General features: G+C 37.8%; 1 pseudogene; it reads right to left on the reverse strand.

Annotated features, from left to right (window-relative positions):
• Positions 1-4826: 4826 nt before the first annotated feature.
• On the reverse strand, positions 4827-5303 carry LOC149139555 (secreted RxLR effector protein 161 pseudogene; annotated as a pseudogene).
• Between the last annotated feature and the right edge of the window lie 22456 nt (positions 5304-27759).

The following is a 27759-nucleotide window of genomic DNA, read 5'->3' on the forward strand; positions in this document are numbered from 1 at the left end:
ATTGAATGCCCGACAGTTGAAATTAAAGGGGAGTGTTGAAAATATAATTTCAACTGTGCAGCGATATGAACATAGCCGACAAGCGATCTCCGATATCGCATCGGCAAAATGAAGTGAAGAAATATAAAGGAGCCTTTGTGTTTGCGATAAGCGATAGCCGATATCGCATCGGCAAAGTTGAAGTGAAGGAGTTATAAGGAAGCTCTTGTATTTGCGATAAGCGATCGCCGATATCGCATCGGCACATCGCCATCGGCAATGTCATAGGGTTGAAGTCTTTGACATGAGTAAAGTTGCGATGCGATGGAGTGGACCCGATGCCTTCCCAAAACCAAATCGCATAATGTTTGAAATTCACCCGACGGCAAATATTAAATGTTGCGTGGAGTAAATCTAAGTTTTGATTGACCATACGTCTTGATGAAATGTCATAGTGGTAGGTAGAATATTAAAGTTTTACATAGAGTTGGTAAGTTTTTTTTATTAGAAGGTATGGGCGAATGTACTTATTACATAAATTCTGTATGGGATAGGTGATATAATTTATTACTGTGTTGACTTGTGTTTTCTTGTATGGCACACGGGAGGTTTTAGTGTGTGTTCACAGTAGAGTAAAATTAGAGTGGTGAAGCAAAAACCATGTGATGTATTGAACACACAGCAGTGTGAAAAGTGTGAAAAACCAGAGGGTGAATGCACAGCAGTGCATAAATGTATTTGGTAATGTTCTGTAAGGAATTGTAAAACAGAGGAATAGCAAAAACCATGTGTGGTTTTGCATAAAGGAAATGGTGGAGCGTGAAATTTTGTAAGCCTGTGTGAATTTTGTTTACAGCAGTAAACTTATGTAATCTTTTGTTACAGCAGTAAGTTGTTCTTCACAGCAGTGAATATGAAAATGGTTTTACAGTGTTAAATTCCTCTCAGTAAAAGAGGATGTATCAGTTTTTGTTTTAATCAATAGAAATCTTTTATGGTGGTGAAATACTTTAGTTCCCTGAGTGAATTTTTTTTAAATTGTCTGAGCATAAAAAATCCTGTGGAGGTAAAACAGAGCATTGCCTCTGTGTTTAGTTTGAGTTTTGGTTTTTGGTATTTTCCCCATTTAAAAAGAAAAATACCCAACACTAGATACTATTGATCAAGACACACTCCAGAGGGGAAATACCTCCACCTACATCGAAACAACAGCCAAATAATTAATGTAGCATCAATGAGGACAAGTGGCGAAGTTAATGTATAGCTGAGTGACGTGAAAACATTAGAGTCCTAGGCTTAATTATAGTGAAATTACAGTATAGCTATATCCTGGTTCGAAGGTGATAAGCGGGTCTCTTGACTTGGTTAGAACCCAACCATTGTACGAAACCATTAAACATAATCGTGGCAAGTATGCAAATGATAAGGTTTGATTTGTTTGTAAAAGGACCATATTGTAATATTCAGAGGTAATGTAGTAAAAACTTTAGTAAAGACTTCCAATTCTGGTGCAAATGTAATTCTTAATAGTAAAAGATCCCTACTTAATATATAGTTATTTTTTTTAAATTTTATTTACACATATCTTGACATGTGGGTGTTGATAGGTAAATGGAAGATTTATTTCATGTAATATACATACATTTTGTAAAAACAAAGTCTATTCTTATATTTATAGTTTAGTTAAGAATATATATTTATTGTTAAAAATTTACATGTTCAAATTTAAAATTTGTATCACACCAATTTATGTTTTGCTCGACAAGGACATTAATATTAAATTAAAAAATATTTATATATAATTATTTCGTTAGGAATTTGCAACTACATTGATATTTATAGTTACCTTAGAAAGGTATCACACCAATTTATGTTTGGCTTAACAATATCTTTAATATTAAACTAAAAAATATATCTATATTGTTATTTTATAAAGAATTTGTAATTACATCGATTTTTCCAGTTATTTCAGTCGGTGTTGTGAATTGTATCATTTTGAAAACATCGGTCTAGTCAACATTGTGTTCTAAGTCTCGTGGCGTTAAATTTCATGAAGTTTCTCATCTGATGGTACTCAAGATGCTCCTAGGTGCATACTGCACAAGTGGAAAATTTTCCAACAATGATGGATGTTCAAAACCCTACCCCTTGTCTGTCTCTTTTATTTTGAGGGGTGCATGCTTAGCTCTTGTAAGTGGATATGAGCGAAATTTTTTGATATTGTATACTACATACCCATTGATGTAGTTGGTGTTGCGGGCAGGAGGCCTACTTCAAATTGTCACCTTGATAATAAAAATAAGAGCAAAAATAAGAGCAACAGATAATGGTGAAGCTTGGTGATTTTGTCATAGGCCCATACATTATGATTTGATATTTTCATTATATGAAGTCTATCTGGTAGAATCATGCACAGATTTTCCAAACTTAATGTGTTTGTGGTTATATTTTATCTTTTTTTTTACAATTGAATAAAATGTTTTTGGAGCATTTCTCATATATATATCTTGTCTTGTTAGCTTGAGATTAGACCACAAAACTTGTGAGACTAAATCTAAGCACTAAACTATTAAATCTAAGCACTAAACTACTAGACCACATCCCCAGACTTGCTTATATTTTATTATTAACATGATTATTTTATTTTTTCAAAAGAAATATAATTTTATTATTGAAACTATAATAACAATTTTAGATGTGTATGGATTTTGATAGGTGGAAGCATAGAGAATCTATTCATATTGACCAGAGTAAATTAAAAACCCAACCTAATAAACATAGTAATATCATCCATGTTCATACAATGGTTACTACTATTCAGTCTTCCAAAACATCGTCGACTGAAAATCTACAATATTGGACTCATAAGAGCTTCATGAACAAAGAAAAATCCACAAGAAAAATTATTATTATTAAAACTAAAATAGCAATTTTATATGTTTATGGATTTTGATAGGCAAAAACATAGAGAATCTATTCATATTGACAAGAGTAAATCACAAACCCAACCTAATAAACATAGTAATATCATCCATGTTCATACAATGGTTACTACTATTCAGTATTCTAAAATATCGTCGACTGAAAATCTATAATATTGGACTCATAAGAGCTTCAAGAACAAAGAAAAATCCATATGTTATATTTTATTGTCATTATGCTACACGAACACAAAAGTCAGGGTGAAAAATTCTTGAACTTTGTATATGCCATGGTGCAATGTCCATCCAACTTATGAGAGGTGGTCAGCCTCCTGGTTTTTGTCTTTAAACACATGGAAAGTGATCTAAGTGAGAACAAAGAAAATATATGGAATATAATGGAACAGGGGTTGGAGACAGTAGTTCAACCAACAAAGAGTCACCATAAATGTATATGTGTGTCATTCGTTGATCTCTTACAAGATGTAGTATCATTTTATGTGCAATTGGGTTAGAAAGATTATTGGCCGCTAATGCAAGGTCAGTAGAGAAGGAAATTTTGGGAATAGCTGAGGGGTACACTGACATAGATTCAACATAGATTCATCTTAAATAGGGATTTAACATGATTTTAGAGGGATCTAATTACTTCACTTGTAATTCTTTTTATGAGAAGATATTATTTAAATCTTTGTATAGTTATTTATTTTTTTATTTATTTTTAGATTTTTAAATTTTTTTATTTTGAACGACATAAGTGAAATTTCAACTTTGATGACACCTTTACACATCATACTTTGCTTAGAATGAGCCTCTCACCTCAATGACCCCCTGTTTCCTCCTTGGGATGGCTCACCTTGTATTGCATCATAAAACAAAGCCAAGGGTGTTCTATTTTTTGTTAGGAAAAAAAAATTACGTGGAGGCTTAGGAGATGTGTCTGGCCAAGAATTCAGTTCCAGAAAGGATATCACAACTACAAAGAGGCTTAATAAAACACAGAATTTACTCATGACATATCAGAGTAAAATAGAGTAAAGCTTGGAGAAACACAATAAAACTTAAGATTAAATTCTAATTCATGAAGATACATTCATATGAGACTACAGGTAAAAACAAAGTTTTACAACAATTTACACTTCACCAGAGGTTGTGGAGTAACACACAGTGAAACACAGTAACTATTATTTCCACGCACCCACCAAAATTTTCTCCACGATTTTCTCCTCACTACCTCTCACTCTTGCTCTCTAACTTGCCCAACTGTTACAAAATCACCTTTACCTCCATGTTTATCTCAAAATACAATCTTGACATTAATACATGACAGAGAAAATAATTAATATGCACGTGTTGTGGAGAGTGGGCAATAGTCACGCAGGTGTTGTGGAGTGTGGGAAATAGTCGCACAGTCAAAGCTTAGCCATACATATTTACCAAACTTCATTAAACACCTTAACTTCTATGATATGTTGTAGAATGGTCCGTGATGTACTCCTATTCTAACTTTAGTCCTTCCATCTTCACTCAAAAATGCAACCGTGTAGTACTTGACTAGGCAAACATGGTGTTTTTCAGTGTGTTTAAGGTGGTGGTTGGGATTAATATTTCGAACACTTCCCCTTAATAACAAATGTTGCCATTGACAATTCCCAAATAGTCTCTGATATAAACAAAACTTTCATGTGCCAATGGCTTTGTGAAAATATCAACAAATTGTTCCTGCGACCTGTAGTGCTGCAACATAATTTCATCATTGTTAATCAACTCTGTGATAAAATGATATGTAACATAAATATTCTTGGTCCTCTTGTGAAAAACAAAATAATTTGATAATGCAATTGCGGATGTGTTGTCGCAGAAAATAGTTGTCGTTCCCTCTTTGTCGCGACGAAGATCCCTCAACATCTTTCTCATCCAAACTACCTAACACGTTGTTGATGTTGTTGCGGTGACATATTCAGCTTCCGCCATTGACAATGACACTATTGGCTTCTTCTTGGAGGCATATGAAATGGCTCCATAACCCAAATGAAAAACATATCCTGACGTGCTCTTTCTGTCATCAACACCTCCTGCGCAATCACTACCAGTGTAACCAACCATCCTGAAATCACTTGTTGCAGTGTACAAAATGCCATATTCTTTTGTTGTATTGACATACCTTACAATCCTTTTTGTTGTTTGCCAATGTGTTTCCTTCGGTGTCTTCATGAAACTCAACACCAAGCTTACTGCATACATTATATCCGGCCTAGTGGCAGGCAAATACATCAAGCTACATTCCATGCTTTTGTATAATGTCAGATTGACATTGCTACTCCAATATTCTTTGATTAACTTCAACCCCATGACAATTGGAGTTCGTGCAGGCTTGTTGTTCTGCATCTTAAACCTCTCCATAATGTCTGCTACATGATTTGCTTGAGAGATAAAAATTCCATTTTTTGTTTGCTTCACTTCCATGCCCAAAAACTATCATAACAACCCCAAGTCAGTCATTTCAAATTCATTCTTCATGACTTGTTTGAAATCATCAATGAAGAAATCATCATTTCCTATAAAAATAAAATCATAGACATATAAGATGACAATAAGAATCTTACCATCGCTCCCTTTGATGTAGAGAGGAGGCTCACCGTCACATTTGTCGAAACCAATGTCCAACAAGTAGGCATCTATCATGGTGTACCATGCACTTGGTGCTTGCTTCAGCCCATAAAGAGCTTTCCTCAATCGATACACTTTATCTTATGTTCCTTCTACCTCATAACCAAGTGGTTTCGCAACATACAATTGCTCTTTCAGCACTCCATTCAAGAATGTTGATTTTACATCCATTTTATACACTTTCCATTTATGTTGCGCGACAATTGCCACAACTCTACTCATTGTGCCCATCCTCAAGACTGGCATGAACATCTCCACATAATCCCTTCCATGATGCTGCTTGTATCCTTTGACAACCAACCTTGCTTTGTGCCTTTCAATCTTTCCATTGACATTTCTCTTGGTCTTATAGACCCACTTCACTCCAATTACTTCTTTTCATTGCAGAAGGTTCACTAAATCCCATGTGTCATTATTTTTTACTGCTTCTATTTCTTCTTCCATTGCTGCAACCCATTTTTCTTCTTTGACTGCATCTTCAAAATGGATTGGGTCATCTACATGACAAAATACTGCAAAAAAGGAATTTAGACAAGTGCTACTATCAACTTCATCTTTCTCATAAATTTCATTTAAATTTCTGAATTTTGATCTTCTTGTGTTTGTTTAAGATGGGCTTGACATGTAACATGGTGTTGCACTTTGTGGCATGCTAGGAGAAGCACTTGCTTGACTATGTGACATTGTCATATTATTTGATGATTGTGTTACTTGTTTCCTGCTTTGTTTCACTTGAATAGGAGTAGAGAGAGTCACTGTTGAGGAATTTCTTGACGTTGCCAATTCCTCTTTGTCTTCATGTGGTATACATGCTTTCACATTGACTGTCTTCTCTAAAATTCCATCCCATGCTTCTTCTTCTATGAACTGCACATCTCTACTCATTACGACCTTCTTGGTTAATGGATTGTAGAGTTTGTATGCCTTGGATTCATCACAGTATCCATCAAATATACATTTCTCCTTCTTGTTGTCCAAATTATTCCTCAACTCATCCGGGACATGAGGATACACCACACATCCAAAGACTCTCATGCGAGTGGCACTATGCTTCCTTCCACTCCATGCCTCTTCGGGAACTATGTTCTGGATGATTTTGGTTGGACGTCTATTCAAGATATATGTTGCACATGTGATATCCTCAACCCAATAATCATTTGGCAAATGCTATTCCCTCAACATATTCCTTACCATTTCCATAATGGTCTTGTTCCTCCTTTCTGCTAGACCATTTTGTTGAGCTGTATACCTTGTTGCAAATTGCTTGTGAGTTCCATTCTCCCTGCAAAAACGAAGGAAGTCATTTGAGATGTATTTTCCACCTCTATCATTCCTAAAGAATTTGATGTAGTGACCACTTTGCTTCTCAAGAAGAGCTTTGTATTGGTGAAAGCACTCAAACACTTCACTTTTATGTTTTAGGAGATAGACCCATGTCTTCCTTTTGTAATCATCTATGAATGTCAATAAATAGTAGTTTCCACCAATTTATGGTGTCTACAGTGGTCCACAGAAATCTGAGTGGAAAATCTCCAAAGATGCCTTTGCCCTTATTGACTTTCCTGCTGGAAATGTCTCTCTATGTTTCTTGCCCAAGATACATCCTTCACATAGGATTTCCAGTTTTTCTATGAGTGGTAATCCCTTCACCATACCTTTCCTATGCAGCAAATTCAAACCTCCAAAGTTGAGATGTCCAAATCTCAAATCCCATTATCAATTATCATCTTTGACCTCTGCTCGATAGTTCACTTGTGTGACAATTGCATCCTTTCTTCCATTCTCTTGTGAGTTCGTTGCTAGTTCTGCTTGTGCACCTTCTTATTTCAAATCTGATTTTATTTTTAGGGGAAACATTCTATTGTTTTTCATCTGAACCTTTGCAGTCAGTTGTCTGCTTGGAGGCCTATCCAAAATTGTGCACACATCATTTTTGAAAAAGACATTGTAGCCCTTTTGCATGAGTTGTCCAATGCTTATGAGGTTATGCTTCAAAACAGGGACAAAGTAAACCTCTGATATGTACTTCTTCTCCCCCTTCTTTGTTAGGACATTAACTCTTCCTTTTCCTATGACAGAGACTTTGCTATCAGTCCCTAATGTCACTTCAGATTTCACATTTTTATATAGATTGGAAAACATTTCTATGTTCCCTAACATGTGGTTGCTAGACCCTAAATCTAGATACCATATATCACTTTGCTTTTCTTGTGCTACATTATAGGATAAAAACATGCTATCATGGTTCCGATTTTATTTTGTGAAATTTACACTTCGCTTGTTACTAATGTCATATTACTTCTCTCTACATTCATTTTCATAATGACCATAGTTCTTATAGTAATGACATTGGACTTGAGATTTATCATACCTCTAACCTTGTGCTTGATTTTGGCTTCGGCCTTGACTTAGATTTTGATTGCTGCCTCTTCCACTTGAGCTTGAAGGATTGCTTCTTCCACCTTCATGTGGGCTTCTTCCTCTTGCTCTAGCATATAATATTCCTCTACCTCGACCTTGACCAAAGTAAACTTGTGTCTTGAAGGCATGCTCCAATGAGTAGCTCATTGCTCTATTCAGTCTATGTTCATGAGAAATTAGTGATGCATGAAGCTCATCCACTGAGAGCTGTGAGAGATCCTTTATCTCTTATATGGCCACAAAAATGGCATCAAACCTTGTTGCAAACTCCTCAAAAGATTCTAAAATATTCTTCTTTCTTCAAATGTCTCACCATGAGACCTGATTTGAGTAACTTGTCCAATTACATGTGTAAAAACGAGTCTACATTCTCAAACTCTTTCATACAAAGTGTTTCAAAGTCTCGTCTCAACATTTCCATCTTTGTTGTCTTGATTTTTTTCATGCCTTTGTAGGCTGTCTAGAGGGTGTCCCATGCTTGCTTGGACTTCATTGTTGTTGCAACCCTTGGGAAAACACTTTCTTGAGCTGCTTGAAAAATGTAGTAGAGGGCTTTTGCATCCTTCTCCCTGTTGTCCCTTAACAAATCTCTTTCTACTTGAGACTGGACATTGTATGGTGTTGCATCTGCTGGTTCTTGAAAACCATTCTCCACCAAATCCTCTTGAGAATAAAATAGGGCCTTCATTGTAATAGCCCAATAAACATAATTTTTCCAATAAACTGAGTTAACTAAGGATTAGTCAAGCTTGCGCTCGACCTTTCCATTTATAAGTGAGAAAAAAAACTTACTACCTACTAGTAAATATGATAAACAACAATCTACCCTCAAAACATTTTTAACTGCTAGTAAAAATACTTTTTTTTACACTAACAGAGTTTAACCAACTCTGATACCATGTTAGAAAAATAAAATTACACGAAGGCAAAGGAGAGGAGTCTGGCCAAGAATTCAGTTGCGGCAAGGATATCGCAACTACACACAGGCTTAATAAAACACAAAATTTACTCACGACAGAATAGAACATAGCAAAAGAGAGTAAAGCTTGGAGAAACACAATAAAACTTAGGATTAAATTCTAATTCATGAAAATACATTCATATGAGACTACAACTCATTCACCAAGTAAAAACAAAGGTTTATGGCTATTTACACTTCACCAAGGTTGCAGAGTAACAAACAGTACAACACAGTAACTATTGTTCTCACGCACGCACTAAAATTCTCTCCACGATTTTCTCCTCACTACCTCACCGACTCTCTCTCTCTCTCTATTTCCCAACTATTACAAAATTACTTTTACATCCATGCTTATCTCAACATACAAATTTAACATTAATACATGATAGAGAAAATAATTAATACGCAAGTGTTGTGGAGTGTGTGAAATAATCACGTAGGTGTTGTGCAGTGTGGACAATAGTCATGCAAGTGTTGTGGAGTGTGGGAAATAGTCGCGCAGTGAATTCTTGCCCATATCTATTTACCAGACATCATTAAATGCCTTGAATTCTGTGATGTGTTATGAAATGGTCCGCGTTGTACTCCTATTATGACTTCAGTCCTTCCATCTTCAATAAAAAATGCAACCGTGTAGTAGTTGATTGTGCAAGCATGGTGTTTGTCAGTGTGTTTAAGGCGGTGGTTGGGATTAATATTTCCAACATTTGTATCTGAATATCAAATGGATGTGGATGATCCAAGATACCAGACTAAGGATGAGAGGAATCCTTAATGGTCAAACTATCACCAACTACTAAAATATCCTTTCTTTTCAAAAGGACCATGATTTTACGCACTCTAAATACTCCAGGAAATAGTGGGGATTAGGGATTTATGATGCTTTTTATGATACTAGCTTAGTCTTCTATGTAAATCAACTCCAACAAAGATGTGTTCCAAAAGATAAAAGGAAAGCTATAGAGGAAATGAAAAGGAAAGGCACAAAAGAGAGAAAATTGTCTCATCCCTACTAAATAAAGAGCAATATCCTAGCCTATGAAAGGACCTTTTCTGTAGATTATCCCATGTGAGTGTTTTGTTGCATATCAAAAGTGGTGTGAAAAAATTTTATTTTTGAAGGGCATATGAGCTTTTCTCCACCAAGGGGGAACACTTAACATGAACCAAAGAAACATAGCCATATTGTTGAAATACATTTTCAAGTGAATTCTCAATAATATTTAGGGCCTAAATCATTTGATCAATTTGATCTATGATTGTACATAAACTATTGTGGAGAGATCAAGTGTATTCATCGCAATAGCTAACAAGATATAAGGTCTTGTTTATGAAATATGCCATATTTTTCTCCTATTTTTCCCTCTGTAACCATGCATTAATTGTAATGGCCACTACATAAAACTCCAAAGGAAGTTGAAATGTCTATAGTTTCTTCATTTCCATTCTTTGTCAGCATAATGGAAAATTTTGTGTAATAATTGGGCCAAATCTTCAACTTAGCAAAGCGCTATTTCAACTCCCCTATTGTCCATAAACAATTCGATTTCCCATTTTGGAAAGAGGGTGCGACTCTATTGTTATGACCCCTTAGAGATCAATTTAGAAAGTTAGCTTGTTTTGGGTATTTGTTTTCTAGTTCTATAACGCTTCAAAGGTGCTCACCCATATTGGTATGAATCTTCAACTTAGCAAAGCACTATTTCAACACTCATATTTTCCATAAACTATTCGATTTCCCATTTTGGAAAGAGGGTGCGACTCTATTGTTATGACCCCTTGAAGATCAATTTGCAAAGTTTGCTCGTTTTGGGTTTTTTTTTTCTGGTTCTATAATGCTTAGAAGCTACTCACCCATGTCGGTATGGGAGAAAAGGGTTCGGTTACTAAATTTATTAATTTATAGCAAAAAAGTGTTATTGTGTTCGATAAATCTATAGTGTTACTAATAATGGCAAGTCTTGTAGTTCAATATTTTTGGTCAGTTGGTTGCACTATGAAAATCAGGTGAATTTCATTTATTGTTTTACGATGGTTTGAAAGTCGATTGGTCCACTTTCCGAACGAGGTTGAGCTCTCTGAATTAATTTGTTTGCTCCATCAAAACTTCATCATTCGAGGTTATCCAATTCAAGTTGTTTCAAATAGCGATGTGTTCCACTTGTATGAACTATGCATCGTTTCTGAAATGGCTATTTGGCGTATCGAAACTCAGTGATAACATGATATTGTCCATTTTTGTGGTGTTAAACTGTAGCTAGGTTAATAGAAGATGTGCTAGAAATTTCTGACATAGAATGCAGAGATGAAAATACAGGGAAAATGAATTCAAATTTGGGAATGGAGAAAACAATTGTTTTGATCAACAACAATTGTTGGAGGTACTACACACCTAAGACCTTCATTATTGGCATGTACGGACACTTAGTTAGAGCATTCACTGACATGCAAGGCTTCAACATTGGAATCTTCACCAGATTGGCACCTTTGACTGTCAATGCATGCATGGGACTACATGCAAGATCCCTTCTGCATGATTTACTCCCTGATTTGCTTGTCTTTTCACTCCTCAACTAGCTAGTTCTCTCTGGAACTTGTTGTAGGTGTTGAGTCCTCTCATTGATCACCACTATGGCACATTACCTTGGGATGTTCACCCAGTGATGCTATATCATGACCAATGTAACCTATTTTCTGATAAAAAATAATTCTTTTTGTTCTTTTGGATTTTTTTTTTGTGTTTTTGCTTTGCAAAGATGTGTGTTAAACCTTTACTAGCTAGATTCATCTATGTAGGTTTTTTTAACACATTTACATGGTATCAGAACCCACAGGTTGCTAGATAAAAGGTGCACCAGTACTTTATTTTTTAGGTATTACAACTTAGCTTGATACCTTCGTTAGAGGTTGTACATGATTACCATGGCTACAGAAGTGGAACCCACTTTAGCCATAGGGAAATCCAAGTACCTCAACCACATGGATGAGGCCCACGGATCCATAGGCATGTTCATCTTCCCAAAGTTGCAGTTTCTTCTATCTTCCTGTAATACTCCCAATGAGATTTAGAAAAAGGTTGAAGAACTCTACGGGAAACAGGATGAGATGAAAGGAAATCTGCTTGAAGTGGAGCTTCTCTCATTGGATGCATAGAACTATGATAGAACTCAAGACTTCTTCACCAAATATAATGATCTATTACTACAACTCAAGGGTTGTGGAATTGACAAATCTAAGGAGGAGAGTCGCCAAGTTCTCTCTATTATGTCAAATCTTAGACCAAAATACTCCATCTTTTTGTCTACATTTCATTCAGTAAGGCTCACAATAGGTAAATCCTACACTATGCCTTCTCTCAAAGAGTACATGGAGTCCCTCACCTTTGAGCAAGATAAACTCATTGGCATGGGGAAAATCAAACCTCCAAAAGCGCATGCACTTGCTGTGCATGATGGCAGCCATAATAAAAATTACAGATCTGATTCCAATCGGGAAAATCGGCACCAAAAAGACAATGGAAAAGTGCATTCCCATCCAAATAAGGATGGGTACACCAAGCCCTTCAATGACTCCTCTGGCTCCATAAATGAGAAAGGGAAGGAAGGAGACAAATACACCTACTGTCACCGAGGATTCCATCTGGAATCCTCTTGCACGAAGAAACAAATTGACCAAATGGTAGAAATCCTTCAGAAGCACAACCTTGGGGACCACATCGCTCAGGGTGCCAAGAAAAAAACTAAGGACCCGCCACACGGGAAAGGTAGAAATTTTCATGCTTTAGTTGCAATTAACTCTTCCCCTGATGCACAGATTATAGATTCTGGTGCATCGCATCATATGGTTGTTGCAAAGGAAGTCTATTCCTCTTTGGATGCATGCAAACGACCTCCCATCCTCATTGGAGATGACTCACCTATTGAGGTCACCAGAAAAAGTAGAGGGGAACTTTTACACGGAAGCTTTGAAGATGTTCTTCATGTTCCAATACTTTCGGTAAACCTACTTTCAGTTTATCATATCACTCATTCTCGCACCGGAAAGAGAGTGGAATTAACTCCAGATGCAATGAACATATATGACCTACATAGCAGCTCCAAAATTGCAATGGGTGAGGTAAACAATGGAGCTAGATTGTATACATTTTATGAATTTATTGAATCGGAATCCTCCTTATTGCTTACACATGATAATGATAGTAGTAGGCTTTGGCATGAGAGGATTGGCCACTTAAATTACAGGTATATGTAGTAGCTAAGCAATCATGAGATGGTGGAAGGCTTGCCAAATATCAGTTTCTCCAAAGGAGTTTGTGAAGGGTGTGTCCTTGGCAAACATCCTAGAGAAACTTTTGAAATCGACAAGACTCACAAAACATCCTCTCCTCTAGATCTGATCCATAGTGATCTCATGGTGCCTTTTCCTCATCCTTCCATCAACAAATCAAGGTATGTGCTTACATTTATTGATGATTTCTCACGGTATACTAGGGTGTATCTTCTCAGGTGCAAATTTGAAGTTTTTTCACACTTTGGATTTCAAAGCACTAGTTGAGACACAGTGAGAGAGAAAGATCAAAGCCCTCCGTATAGAAAATGGGGGGGAATATGTTAACGCAGCCCTTCAAAACCTTTGCCTTGAGTCTGGCATACAGTTGCAACACACGGTTCCATACACTCTGCAGCAGAAAGGAGTTGTTGAGTGAAAGAACCGATCTCTCAAAGAGATGGATTCCTGCATGTTGCATGCTAAGTCACTACCTCATAAGCTATGGGATGAAGCACTTAATTGTGCTAGCTACGTCTAGAATAGATCTCCTCATAAATCTGTCAAGGATCATAACCCCTTTGAGGCTTGGAGCGGCAATAAACTGGAGGTCACCCACTTCTGTGTTTTCAGCTCCTAAGCATGGTCCAGGATCCCCTCTAAAAAGAGGAAAGCTCTTGATCCACAATGCATTGAGTGCATCATTGTTGGATACCCTGATGGTGTGAAGGGATATCGACTCCTGATTTCCTATACAGACAAGCTCATCATTGAGGAAAGTCTCTCGCATGGACATCAATTGCCACATGCATACACCTTTTATCTACCTCATGACCGAGATGATGACTCAATACACTCAAATGCAAATACAGAGCATGCATATGCCGAGGTAGAGCATGCAGATACAGAGACAAAGTCTTCAGATACAAATCCAATGCATGCATATGATGATCCATATCAAAGCCCAGATCGGGCTTCCAGTAGTGAATCAACTTCCCCTATCATAAATCAGAGAACACGGAGCTTAACAGAGATATATGCACAAGACCACCCAACTGCTAAAATAGGTCTTGTGGGGGATAATTATGATCTGTGGAGGACTAGGTCAGAGTTTATTGAGCCTCCTCTTGCCTTCACTGCCCTGAACCAACGCCATCCCGACATTGTCATTTGGTTCAGTCTTGTGATCCCTAGTCTTATGTTGAGGCTGCTGGGCATCCCTCTTGGGAGTCCGCCATGGAGAATGAGTACAACTCCCTCCTTGAGAATCAGACCTGGGATTTTGTTCCCCTTCCTTCAGGAAGGAAACTTGTCCGATGCAAATGGGTCTACATGATCAAGAGTGTTGCAGATGTGCAAATCACTAGACAAAAAGCCAGGTTAGTAACTAGAGGCTTCCAGCAAGTGCATGGCATTGATTACAATGAGATGTTTACTCCAGTAGCAAAGATGGATTCCATATGCCTTGAACTTGCCATTGCGATTGCCCAGGGGTGGGAAGTACATCAGATGGATGTGAAGAATGTCTTTCTTCACGGAGATTTATCTGAGGAGATCTACATGGAGCAGCCACATGGTTTCATTCAAGATTCATACTTGGTCTACAAATTGAAGAAGTCCCTCTACGGCCTTAAGCAGGTCCCGAGAGCTTGGTATGCGAAGATGGATTCTTTTCTCTTATCGCAAAACTTCGAAAGATGTAAGCCTAATCCGAATGTTTACATGCTCACGATACATGACTCTTAGTTTTGTATGTGGATGATCTCCTTATCACAGACATCTCGGCTTCAGCCATTGCTACAGTCAAGAGGACCTTGCATGACAGGTTCTTCATGATGGACATGAGTCCATTACACTTCTTTCTTGGTCATGAGATTAGCCAGGATGCCACAGGCATCAAACTCTCTCCGGCTAAGTATGCACGGGATCTCCTCGAGAGATTTCACATGACTAATTTCAAGCCAGCACCGACTCCTTTTCTGTCTACGGTCCAACTTCAGTATGGAGGTGACACTCCATTAGTTGAGAGTACTCTCTAGTGACAGCTAGTGGGGAGCTTAATGTACCTCACCCACTCCAGACCAGATCTCTCATATGCAGTAGTTGCAGTTTCCAAATACATGCAAGAGCCGCATGAGCTACAGTGGAACACTGCTAAGCACATCCTCTGATATATGCAGGGCACCATCACATTTGGGATTCACTATGCAATAGGCACTGCATTGAATCTCCTTGGCTTCACAGATTATGATTGGGCAGGTGACAACATTGATCGCAAGTCCACCTCCGGATATTCACTGAGTCTAGGTTCTGGCCCTATCTGTTGGTTGAGAAAGAAGCAAGTTGCTATTGCTCTCTCTTCAACTGAGGCCAAGTATAGAGGAGTAGTCAACATCACCATTTAGGCTCTGTGGCTACAACACTTCCTCACTGAGTTGGGCATCTAGTTCCACCAGCCCACTGTCATCTGTTGTGACAACCAAAGCACTCTCAAATTTTGCAGGGATCCAGTATAGCGGCAGCGAATGAAGCACATAGAGATCCATATGCACTACATCAGAGACTTAGTACATGATCGGGACATTGATTTGCAGTTATGTCCTTCAGCAGAACAGACTGCAGACATCTTCACCAAGAAATTTACTGAGCAGATGTTTCACTCTCTGCACGATCGTCTTGGATTGAAGGACACAATTGCTTAGCAACTACCTTCTCTTCGTCTTTTCTTTTGATTACATTGTATTTTGACGGGGGGGTTTTCCCACGAGCTTTTCCCTATTTCCTCAATTTTAGTACAAGTTGCATTGTATTTTGGGTGACCTTTGGCCTTAATTTCCACGGCCCATTTTCTATTTTTCCCCATAGTGGTGTTCACAGGGGGTGTTGGAGGTACTACACACCTAAGAACTTCATTACTGGCACATGCGGACACTTAGTTATAGCATTTACTGACATGCAAGGCTTCAACATTGGAATCTTCACCAGATTGGTGCCTTTTACTTTCCATGCATGCATGCGACTACATGCAAGATCCTTTCTGCATGATTTACTCCCTGATTTGCTCCTCCATTCACTCTGCAGCTAGCTAGTTCTCTCTGGAACTTGCTGTAGGTGTCGAATCCTCTAATTGATCACCACTATGGTGCATTACCTTGCGATGTTCACCCAGTGATGCTATATCATGAGCATTGTAACCTATTTTCTAATAACCAATATTTCTTTTTGTTCTTTCGGTTTTTTTTTCATGTTTTTGCTCTACAAAGCTATGTGTTCAACTTTTACTAGCTAGATTCATCTGTGTAGGTTTTCTAACAGATTTACAACAATTAATAACTAGAGAAAGTCTCAACTAAAACTCAACTAACTGAACGAAATCTAAACGCGATATGACACTTACCAACAGTGAGATTAATTTTCCCAACACCCTCTCCTATTCTCAACTGTTACAAGTATTGACACTTACTGCGCAAGTGCTCTCTTTGAAATTCAAATACATTTTTCCCAATGACTTTGTAAAAGTATTTGCAAATTGATATGGTGAACCACAAAAAGAAAGTAAGCTATCTCCATCATTGAGAAGCTCACTAATGAAATGAAAGTGTGTGTCAATATGATTATTATTTTTGTGAAAGACGTGATTTTGGGATAAAGAAACAGTAGAATTGTTATCACAGAATATAGGAGTTTGCACCTTTTAAATATTTGAAAAATCCTTCAATAGTCTTCCTAGTCACATTGTTTGACAAGCTATCCTTCAAGATCCTTCAATAATTAAGAATTACCATTCCAGGTGCAAACCATCTTGGAACTGTTGACGGCCATTTATATGGAGTTGTTTTTATCGGTCATTGAGATTAAAGACTTTTCAATACATATGATTATTTCAATTATACGTTAAAGACAGAAGTGAATACATTTGAAATGGAATGAAAAGAAAACCTAGATTTTCATTCGCTTCTGCCAGACCATAACTTCGGGACTCTGCTATGAATCAATTCGAGATTTTTGTTGTTATTTATTGGGCATTTATTAAATGCCATATATCAGGAAGGTAACCCAAACAAACCGCGGCCCGTGGGCGAAGACGAGCATTTGGAAAACGATTGAACTCTGATGCATCTGTTCCTGATACTGGTTCTGTGTTTGAGGGAATAGAGCCGTAACATTTACATTCTTTATCCATCTTTATCATAAAGGAGTCGTTACAAACTTACAATATTAATCCTCCATCCATCCTTTTGAAAGGAGCATTATATATGATAATCATGGCTTCATGAATTTGCTTTTGAGGCAAGTTTCCAACCTAGCTGAGATGGACGCTAAGCATGGTGCCTCATTCTTCTCCACGAAATTAACATCTCTCACATTGGAATTTGTTGATACGAGAAACCCGCAAAGTGGTCGATCTTTTCAGACGATGGACGAAATCGTGTATTGGATACTGCGATCATTTGATAATGGACCGAATGGTTTGAATGCTTTCAATGAAACCTACATTCATTGACCTAGAGTGTAAACCGTGTATTGGATATTGCGATCATTTGATAATGGACCGAATGGTTTGAACGCTCTCAATGAAACGTACGTTCATTACCCTAGAGTGTCTAGGCTCGAGACGCGCCATTTCACCTGTTTTCTCTAACGTGGTTAATCCTGTCATCTATGGAGATGAAGACACCGAACAAAATAATCTGCTCCTCAAATCAGGAACGGCAAAGCCAAAGCTTAAGGTGGGCTTCATTCTGCATCTATGAGCCTTAGTGTACCTGCAACATTCATGATGCAGTCGCCCACATGGTCAGAGTGGCTGCTCTGCTTAAGAAGAAAAGTAATATCAGAGTGGCCATTCTTAAAATCCTACAACATTCATCGGTATGTACACATCATATCTAATCTCAATCTCATTTCTACATTTTTTATTTCTCTTATGTCACCAACATCTCTGTAATTGCAAGCTGCAGTCTTCGCAGTGTCGATTGGGGAATCAGATGCCGATAATAGAGTGATGTTAAATCTGCCAGCGGTGGGTTACTTCTCTTTCCCTGTGTCTATAATAATGTGATTAGAAACGTAGATCGGTCGCAACTAACTAATTGTCGTGGGAAACGATTTTTTTGTGTGATCAGGGAGAGACATTCACAAAGGGAATGGATTGCGCCGTCAAAATAATGGACTCCTATTGGTTCAGGCAAAGTTCATAGGAGCTCAGTAGAGGCGTTCTCTATGTGCAGTTATCGCTGAGTGATATCGTCTACCTGCGAAGAATGTATATCTCGAGGTGGAATAAACATGATTTGCTTTCATACTGTTGCTTGGCTGTACTCAAGTCATAGTAGAGGTGGAATAAATAGGATTTGCTTTCATACTGCTGCCTGGCCGTACTCAAGTCATACTACTCTGGGCTGAAGGGCATATTATCATAGTCCTTCTATGACTCCTTGGACAAGACGAAGATTATAGGGTTAGGCATATGGGATAGCGTGGAGTCAGCCTCCTATCTGGAGAAGAATCCCAACTCCAACCCCGAATTGCCCTTTTGGAAAGACCTGGGGGCCAAGAACCTAAAATATCACGTCTACCGCGTTGTCTATGTGACCTATTGGGCTTCAGGTGTACAGGATTCTAGGCCATGCTTTCAAATGTAACTTAACTGAATTCCGTTAGCTCCGATCAGACATTGGTGTCAAAAAACTTTCGTAAATGTATTGATGAATATTTAGAATCATGAATCCTCGTTTGTATATATATAGAAATATATAATCAGGATGTGATAGGGGGTTGAGCTTCCATTACATGGTGTAATCGCACAGGGTGTTGTAGAAGTGGAACCGAGCGACGAAGGAAGATCATAGATTGTGCGTTGTTGTAGTGGAGCGCAAGCGAGGAAGAGATAATACTCTTTAAAGTTTTTATGCGTTAATATCAATATATTAGTTGCATATATCTGAAGGTGAGAATAATTTTTTCATTTTTATGTGTTTACAAATTTTTGTTTTCACCTTCGATGAAAAGCAGTGAACGGATTAGTTTTATTTTTCACGAGTATTGTAAAGAAATTGAAGGGGAAGAAAAAGAAAATAGAAGCATTTTTATTGCAGTAGCTTTTGTTGGGAATTTTATGGTAAATTACAAAACAAATACATTGAACAGAGAACAATGCTCTATTTTCTCCACAAGATCTTAACGCAAGGAAGCATAAAAAAAATTGTTTGCTAGAGAACAGAGATTCACACCCATAAAAAACTCTTTGTATTCATTAACCAGAACTGCTGTTACAAAACCATCTTCCTCTCACAGAGGGATTCTCCAAGAACACTTCAGTTCCAAAACAAAAAAAAATTACTTTGTCCCTCTCTTGAAAATTTTTACACTACTGTGTGTAAAAATTTCTTACATTTACTGCAAAAAAAATTTCTTACATTCACATTTTACATTCAACAAAAAAAACTTCTTCTCGCGCTGCTGCGCATATTACATTTCATACATTGAGATTAAAAAAAAATTACATTTACTGCAGCATTTTCGCACGTCACATTAGCATTGTTGTGCATTTCATTTTACATTACATACGCAATGAAGAGCCCTCGCCCCTTGACACTGTTGTGTGCTTCCACTGTATCTCCTTAGACAACAACTACCAAAAAAAATGACACACAAGCTTTTCTATTTTTTACATATTACATTGCGTATATTTTTTTAACAAAAAAATGACCATACCTTTCTTTTAATTTTCCATACCTTCGTCCATAAAAAAACATTAAAATTGAAACATTTCACCTAAAATCTATGAACCAACATAAATGTCATTAATTATTTTACTGCACCAAATGGTGGTCAAACCAAAACTTCACTCAATGTTCATGTGCAGGGCTGTATGCAGCTTCAGTTTCAATCAACGGTGATCTGCCTTCCTTCCAATCCAACGGATATCGCTTGCCCAAATCAAACGAACGTTACGTCCCGATAAAAAGTTGTTTTGCAAAACGTATTGAGGACACACGTCACCACAGGGTTTTATCGCTTCCGTTTGGAGGAAAACCACTTTTCAGCAAAAGCAGTGCGATGGAGGTTGGTGGTTTTCTTGAATTAAATACATGCGGCAGTTTGAAATTAATATTTCAACACTCCCCTTTAATTTCAACTGCTGGATTATCGGTCATACCGAAACATTTCCTCAAAAATTCAAAGCTTTTCTTGTCCAATAGCTTGGTCAGAATGTCTGCAACTTGCTCTTGAGTCCTGCAATGTTTTAAAACAATTTCTCCATTGCTTACCAATTCCCTGATGTAATGAAACCTTGTGTCAATGTCTTTCCTTCTCTTTTGAAACACAAAATTCTTAGATAATGCAATACCTGAGCTATTGTCACAAAAAAACATTTTTCCTTTCGTTTGCTCTTGGCCTAAGCTCCTTAACATCCTTCTCATCCAAACTGCTTGACATGTTGTTGTTGTAGCTGCCACATATTCTGCCTCTGCTGTAGATAATGCTACAATAGGCTGTTTTTTAGAAGCCCATGAAATAGCTCCTGAACCCATGTGAAAAACATAACCGGATGTTCTTTTCTAATCATCTACACTTCCAACCCAATCACTATCAATGTATCCAATTAAATCTGAACATTCTAAGACAGTATATGAAATGCCAAACCTTTTAGTACCTTTAACATACCTTAGAATTCTTTTTGCTGCCTGCGAATGTGCTTCTTTTGTCCTCTCCATGAATCTACAAATTAAACTAACAACAAACATTATATCCAGCCTAGTTGCAGTTAAATACATGAGGCTGTCAACTATGCTCTTGTACAAACTAGGATCAAAATCCTTGCAGCTATTCTCTTTGCTGAGTTTTAATCCCATCCATGTGGAAGTGTTGCTGCCTTGTTGTCTTGCATATTGAATCTCTCTAACACTTCATTAATATATTTTTCTTGTGAAATAAAAGTCTCATTTTCATTTTGATCTACTTCTATTCCTAAGAAGTATCTCAGCAAACCCATGTCAGCCATTTCAAACTTCTCTTTCATGACTGTTTTGAAATTTTCAATAAGATAAACATCATTGCCTGTAAAAATAAGATCATCAACATATAACACAACAATTAGAATTTTACCATCCTTTTCTTTGATGTAGAGGGTGGGTTCTCCCTCACATTTTTCAAATCCATTTTCCAGTAGATAGGAATCTATCCTATTGTACCATGCTCTTGGTGCTTGCTTCAACCCATAAAGGGATTTCTTCAATCTGCACACTTTGTGCTCTTGGCCTTTCTTTTCATAGCCTAGAGGTTGCTCAATGTAAACCTCTTCCTTTAACACTCCATTCAGGAATGCTGACTTCACGTCCATTTGGTAAACTTTCCACTTGTTCTATGCTGCTATGGACAACACTGCTCTCACGGTTTCCATTCTTTCAACCGATGCAAAAGTTTTCTCATAGTCTCGCCCATACTGCTGCTTATATCCTTTGACAACAAGTCTTGCCTTGTGCCTTTCTATCTTGCCTTCAACATTACCCTTGGTCTTGTAAACCCATTTGACTCAAATGACTTCTTTTCCTTTTGGTAGTTCAACGAAATGCCATGTCTTGTTTCTTTCTATGGCATTAATCTCCTCATCCATAGCTTCTATCCATTTCTTATCCTTAATAGCATCTTCGAAATGAATAGGGTTATCAACATGACCATATAAAACAAACAAAGAATTCATACCTTCATCATAAATGTCACTTAAGTTTCTGAACTTCTTACCTCTTTCATTTGGTGTACAAGTGCTTGAAGAAGCACTTCAATTTCCTCCTTGTGGTGTGCTTCGAGAATCACTTTCATTTCTCCTCAAGGGTGTCTCTTGCTGTCCTTGTGTTGGTACTGCTATTTAGGGATGTATTTCAGCCATCTCCTCATCATCTTCACGAGACAAACAGTTTTTAACATTCACCGTTTTCTCTATGCTTCCATCCAAAGCTTCCTCCTCAATGAACTGAACATCTCTGCTCACAAAAAACTTCTTGGTAGATGGGATATACAACCTGTAAGCTTTGGATTCCTCAGTGTATCCAATGAAAATACATTTCTCCCCTTTGCTGTCCAACTTCTTCCTTAGCTGATCTGGAATGTGTGCATAAGCCACACATTCAAAAACTTTCATGTGGGTGACTCCTTGCTTTCTTGCACTCCATGCTTCTTCCAGCACTCTCTTCATGACTGCTTTCGTTGGGCATCTATTCAAAATATATACTGCACAGTGTACAACTTTAGCCCAATAATCATTTGGTAAATGCTTTGCCTTTAGCATACTCCTCGCCATGTCCATGATTGTCGTGTTCTTCTTTTCAACAACTCCATTTTGCTGCGGGGTGTACCTAGCTGTAAACTGTTTATGGATTCCATTTTCTCTACAAAAACGCAGAAATTCTTTGGAGATATATTCACCTCCTCTGTAAGTTCTTAAAACTTTGATATGCAACCCACTTTGGTTTTCTACAAGTGCTTTGAAATTTCAAAATTTTTCAAACACTTCACTTTTGTTCTTTAGAAAATAAACCCAAGTCTTTCTGGTGAAATCATCAATGAATGTTAGAAAATGTCGGCTACCTGCTAGTGATGGAGTTTGCATTGGTCCACATAAATCTGAGTGGACACTCTTTAAGGGTGTCTTTGCCCTTATGCTTTTCCTTGATGGAAACCTTTTTCTGTGTTGTTTCCCCAAGATACCACCTTCACAAAGGCTATCTGGTTTCTCTATCAATGGTAATCCTCTTACCATTCCTTTTCTACTCAACAAATTAAGACCTCCAAAGTTGAGATGCCCACATCTCAAATGCCACAACCAATTTTCATTCTTCGGTTAGCTTTGGAAAGCCTCTTGTGTCACTGCTGCTATTACTTCTTTATTTTTCAAATCTTCCCTTACTCTGAGAGGGAACATCCTATTCCTCGTCATTTTCACTTCAACAATAAGTCTTTTGTTGGGTGCTCTATCCATGATGGTGCATAGATCATTCACAAAGAAAACATTGTAACCCTTTTGAACAAGTTGTCCAATGCTCAAGAGGTTACATTTCATTCCAGGAACATAATAGACATATGCTATGGTTTTCTTTTCACCTTCCTTTGTAAATATTTTTACTTCTCCTTTTCCCATAACAAAAATTTTACTATCAGTCCCAAGTGTGACTTGTGATTTCATGTTTTGATCTAAATTGGAAAACAAGGCTATGTTCCTTGTCATATGCTTGCTGCAACCAAAGTCTAGAAACCATATATCATCACTCTTTGTTTCAGCCATATTATAAGCTAACAATACATTATCTTGGCTGATATTTTCTCTAGTGATATTTTCACTAGATCTATTGCTCATATCATCCTGCTTCTTCCTACATTCATTTGCATAATGCCCATATTTTTTACAATAATAACATTGGACATTGGATTTTTCATACTTTTGTCCTTGAGCATGATGTTGTCCACTTTGTTGACTGCTTCCTTGGTTCTGATTTGGATTGCTACCTCTTCCTTCAGCATTTGCTGGACTGTTCCTTCCACCTCTGTTTTGGCTTCTGCCTCTTCCTCTCTTGCTTCCTCTGCCTTAACCTCTTCCCTTTCCAAAGGATATCTGGCTCTTGAAGGCTTGCTCTATAGATGATTTTTCATTTCTACTCAACCTCTACTCATGTGTTATCATCGATGCATGAAGTTCATCAACTGAAAAGTTTGTGAGATCCTTTGTCTCTTCTATGGTGGTGACAATCACGTCGAACTTTGAGGGTAAGACCCTCAACACTTTCTCCACAATCCTCATTTCTTCAAGAATCTCTCCATGAGACCTTATCTGTGTGACCAGACCAATCACTTGTGTGAAGAATGAGTCAATATTATCTGACTCCTTCATGCATAAATTCTCAAAATCTCTCCTCAGCAACTGTAGTTTTGCTGTTTTCACTTTCTCCATGCCTTGATAGGCTGTCTTGAGGGTTTGCCATGCTTCTTTAGATGTCTTGGCTGCTCCTATCCTTGGAAACACACTCTCATGTACTGTTTGATATAAGAATACGAGGGCTTTTGAATCCTTCTTCTTATTGCTCTTCGACAGATCTTTCTCTGCCCGAGTTAATTTATTAAACTCATCTTCATCTCCTGGTTCTTGAAACCCATATTCAACAAGTTCCCATAAATCTTGTGAGGCAAACAGGGCTCTCATGGTTATTGTCCAATAGTCATAGTTTTTCCCATTAAACGGTGGGAGTTGAGTATTAAAAATACCCATGCTAGTGTTGGTGCTAAAGCCAGCCATTCTTGCACTCTAAACTATCACTGTGTATTTAAAAATCTTGACTGTCTTCAACAACAATACAAAAAAAACTTTGAGAAATACCTGGATCCTTTCTTGACACCGTTTGGAGGAAAACCACTTTTCAGCAAAAGCACTGCGATGAATATGCTGCAGTTTGAAATTAATATTTCAACAGTTTTTTTAAACATACAAAAAATTGTTTTCACCTCTCCATGAAAAGCAGTGAACTGACTAGTTTTATTTTTCACTAAGTATTGTTGTTGGACACCTAATCCTAATGGGTTAGCGTGGAAGTTGAATGGACAAAGCAGTCCAAGAGACCTTGGGATCTGAATCCCAAGAGTCACAACATTGTATTATAAATGTACATCTCCTGTTAATAAAAAAAGGTACTCAATGATTTATCTTTCCTATATTCTATGTTTTCCATGTGAGTTTAACATGGTATCAGAGCCATGATGAGTGGCCTGTTTTCCCTGAGCAACTGGTCTGAGTTGCCTTGAATAGTGCTGACTAGAGCTGGCCTAGTCTTCTGTAACGCTCCATTAATTCTGCCATCCCTATGCTGTACCTGCGCCCTGCTCTTCTGAAGCTGCATACCAAATGATGTCAGAGCTGAAACGTTAATGGTCTGAAATTTTTCCTACGCTGCTCATACGCTATTCAGAGACTGCGCCTCTCGAGACTGCGCCCTCAGACCTTGAGTACTGCGCCCTGAGTTGATGCGTTCATTCCCTGGAACGCTGCATTGAGCTCCGTTACCTATGCGTTGATGTTGTTGAACTGAGAGCTGAGTGTGCATTTTGCGTCAATTGTGTTCGTATATTGAAGGCATTCGGTAAGTGATTTAAATAATCAGAATCCATTAACATTGAAGAAGATTGATAGTTGATTGAATGGCATGTATTCTGGAGTTCGAATGGCATATATGTGAAATCTGAGTGCGACTTGTGGAACGTTGGCTTGGCACCGACTCCCATTCTGGCTCATGAGTTTTTTAAACTCCTCTCTGTCGGCTCCCATACGCCGCTGAAATCCCATACAGGTTGTGTGAGCTATATTTTTATGGGCGTAAATTTAAATCCCATACCATTCATATCGGTGAAGTGTTTGTTCCCCCCTTCTGTTAAATCGCCGAACTTGGTGAACGGTGGTGATTCTTTGCTTGAAAACGCGTGGCTTTAATGGCGTGGCTTTGAAGTTTGGGTGAACCTTGTATAATTTCCGAAATTAACACCCACCGGAAAAAAAAAAATGCTGTTTTGTTGCCAGCGCATGCAACTCTTCATAGTATTACCCTCGTCCGAGTACTGTAAAATACTCTGAATAACTTGAGCTAAATGCCTAGATTTTTGCATAAGTAGGTTGTTGGAGCAAACGCCGCTGTTTTGCTACTAGGAGCTGTTAAGCCATTATAAATACAGTTTTAATAAAAAAATAAAAAGGGACACTAACGCTGTGGGTATATGCGCATTGACCAGCGTTTGAGTATTATATGGTAATCAGTTTTGTGCTGGTTTCAATTTTCAGAAACCCGTGTTCACACCAATGCCATGTACAGTATTGATAGTTTTAAAGTGAAAATGAAGGCGGTATGAAAAGATCTATGGAACAGCAATCGAGCGAGAGGATTTCAACGAGATTTCCACTGAATTCCCGGGATCTTTCTTTGTGTTTGCTAACTGGAAATTCAAGACAAATTTATGCTTATAAATGCTCAGGTGAAATTGCGGGAATTGAAATAATAACACAGTGAAGTGAACTGATATAATCCTTGCGCATTTTTTCAATTGCATTGATAGTGTGCATTTTTTTGTGGAAGAAATTGTTGAGAATTTGTAGTGTTCTTCTGAGGCTAAAAGCACAGATCTGGAAGCTCAAAACTATGGCTGTGCTTCAATACCATTGTTTGACATTTTAAAGTAGATTCGAAGTATATGTCTTCGGCCCTCCTTTGGTACATATTTCTGCTAAAAACTCTAGACAAACTTGCAGGTCTGAGGCATTGACTAAGGTATCTGTGATTAAAAAAAAAAAAAAAAAAAACTCAAGCGGCTTTCGGTCCTTCATTTCAGAAATATATTGTGGGTGATTAAGGTCAGAGACATCATTTGCCTCCCATTTCAGAGACACATTGACACAGTCTGAAGCAATTTTGTGGCCCAAATCTAAGGAGAAATCTTCGACCCTGTGGTTGGCATTTAATATTGGACAGTCTGTTGCATTTTTGAACTGAGAGCGGATGGGTTAAACTTTGGCTGCCATGAGAAGAGTTTTGCTGTTGACAGAGAAAACCTATTGATTTTGTAAATTTGAAGGGAAGGAAGAAGCTTTTGTTCTGCTTGGGCTAATTTTTAGAGAGAGATTTGCTGAACTTTTGCATCTAGATATATTTTTTCTGTTTAGTAAAGATATCAAGAAATGACTCAAATTACTGAAATATTAGAGTTCTTAAAAACTCTCATACATTCCTCAGATCATGATACAGTGAAGATAAGCAAAGTTTCTCTGGTTGATATTAGAACCTGTCTGTATAATGTACAAGAAGATATTGAGTTTTTGCAGCTTGAGACAAAGCTACAGCAGGAAGAATTACAGCAGTGGAGTCATCATTCTGAACCTGTTTCTGTTCAGAAGATTGAAACAGATTCCCATAAACAGCAAAACAATAATGTTACAGTTCATTCAGATTTAATACCCCATAAAGCAGCAGCTGTACATGCAGATGCAGAAATTCAGTCTGCACTTCCCAAGCCCATCATCAGACCTTGGGAACAGCTTGTCCACAACAAGCACAGAACTGGTCTTGGATATGACAAGGACTTGTCCTTTCATATTCCAGACTACGCCAAGCCCATTCAGTTTCAGAGTGCTGGTTTCATTTATGACAGTTCACCTGCTCCTCCTCATGACAGCTCACCTCCAGCTGTTCCAGATTCTGCCCCTCTTCCACAGCAACAACAACAACAACAACAACAGATCATGAAATGCCAACACTGTGACCGAGTTGGCCATCTGAAAGATCACTGTTTTGATCTTCATCCATGTGAGCACTGTCATAAAACCATCCATTCTTCACACAGATGCTTCAAAAACAAACGTCCTGCAAGAACAAAGATTCATCTTGGATGGATCGCTTCTTGGCAATGGGCATCAACAGCCAAGAAGATATTCCAAACACATGTCAGAACTTGTTCCAGAATATTGAACAGTCTTGCAGTTGAGTTTTCTCCATCTTCTCACCTTGTACC

This window comes from Pinus tabuliformis, chromosome X (assembly GCF_031772625.1).
Source record: "Pinus tabuliformis cultivar Carrire ecotype Pingquan chromosome X, CPIR1, whole genome shotgun sequence".
NCBI lineage: Eukaryota > Viridiplantae > Streptophyta > Pinopsida > Pinales > Pinaceae > Pinus > Pinus tabuliformis.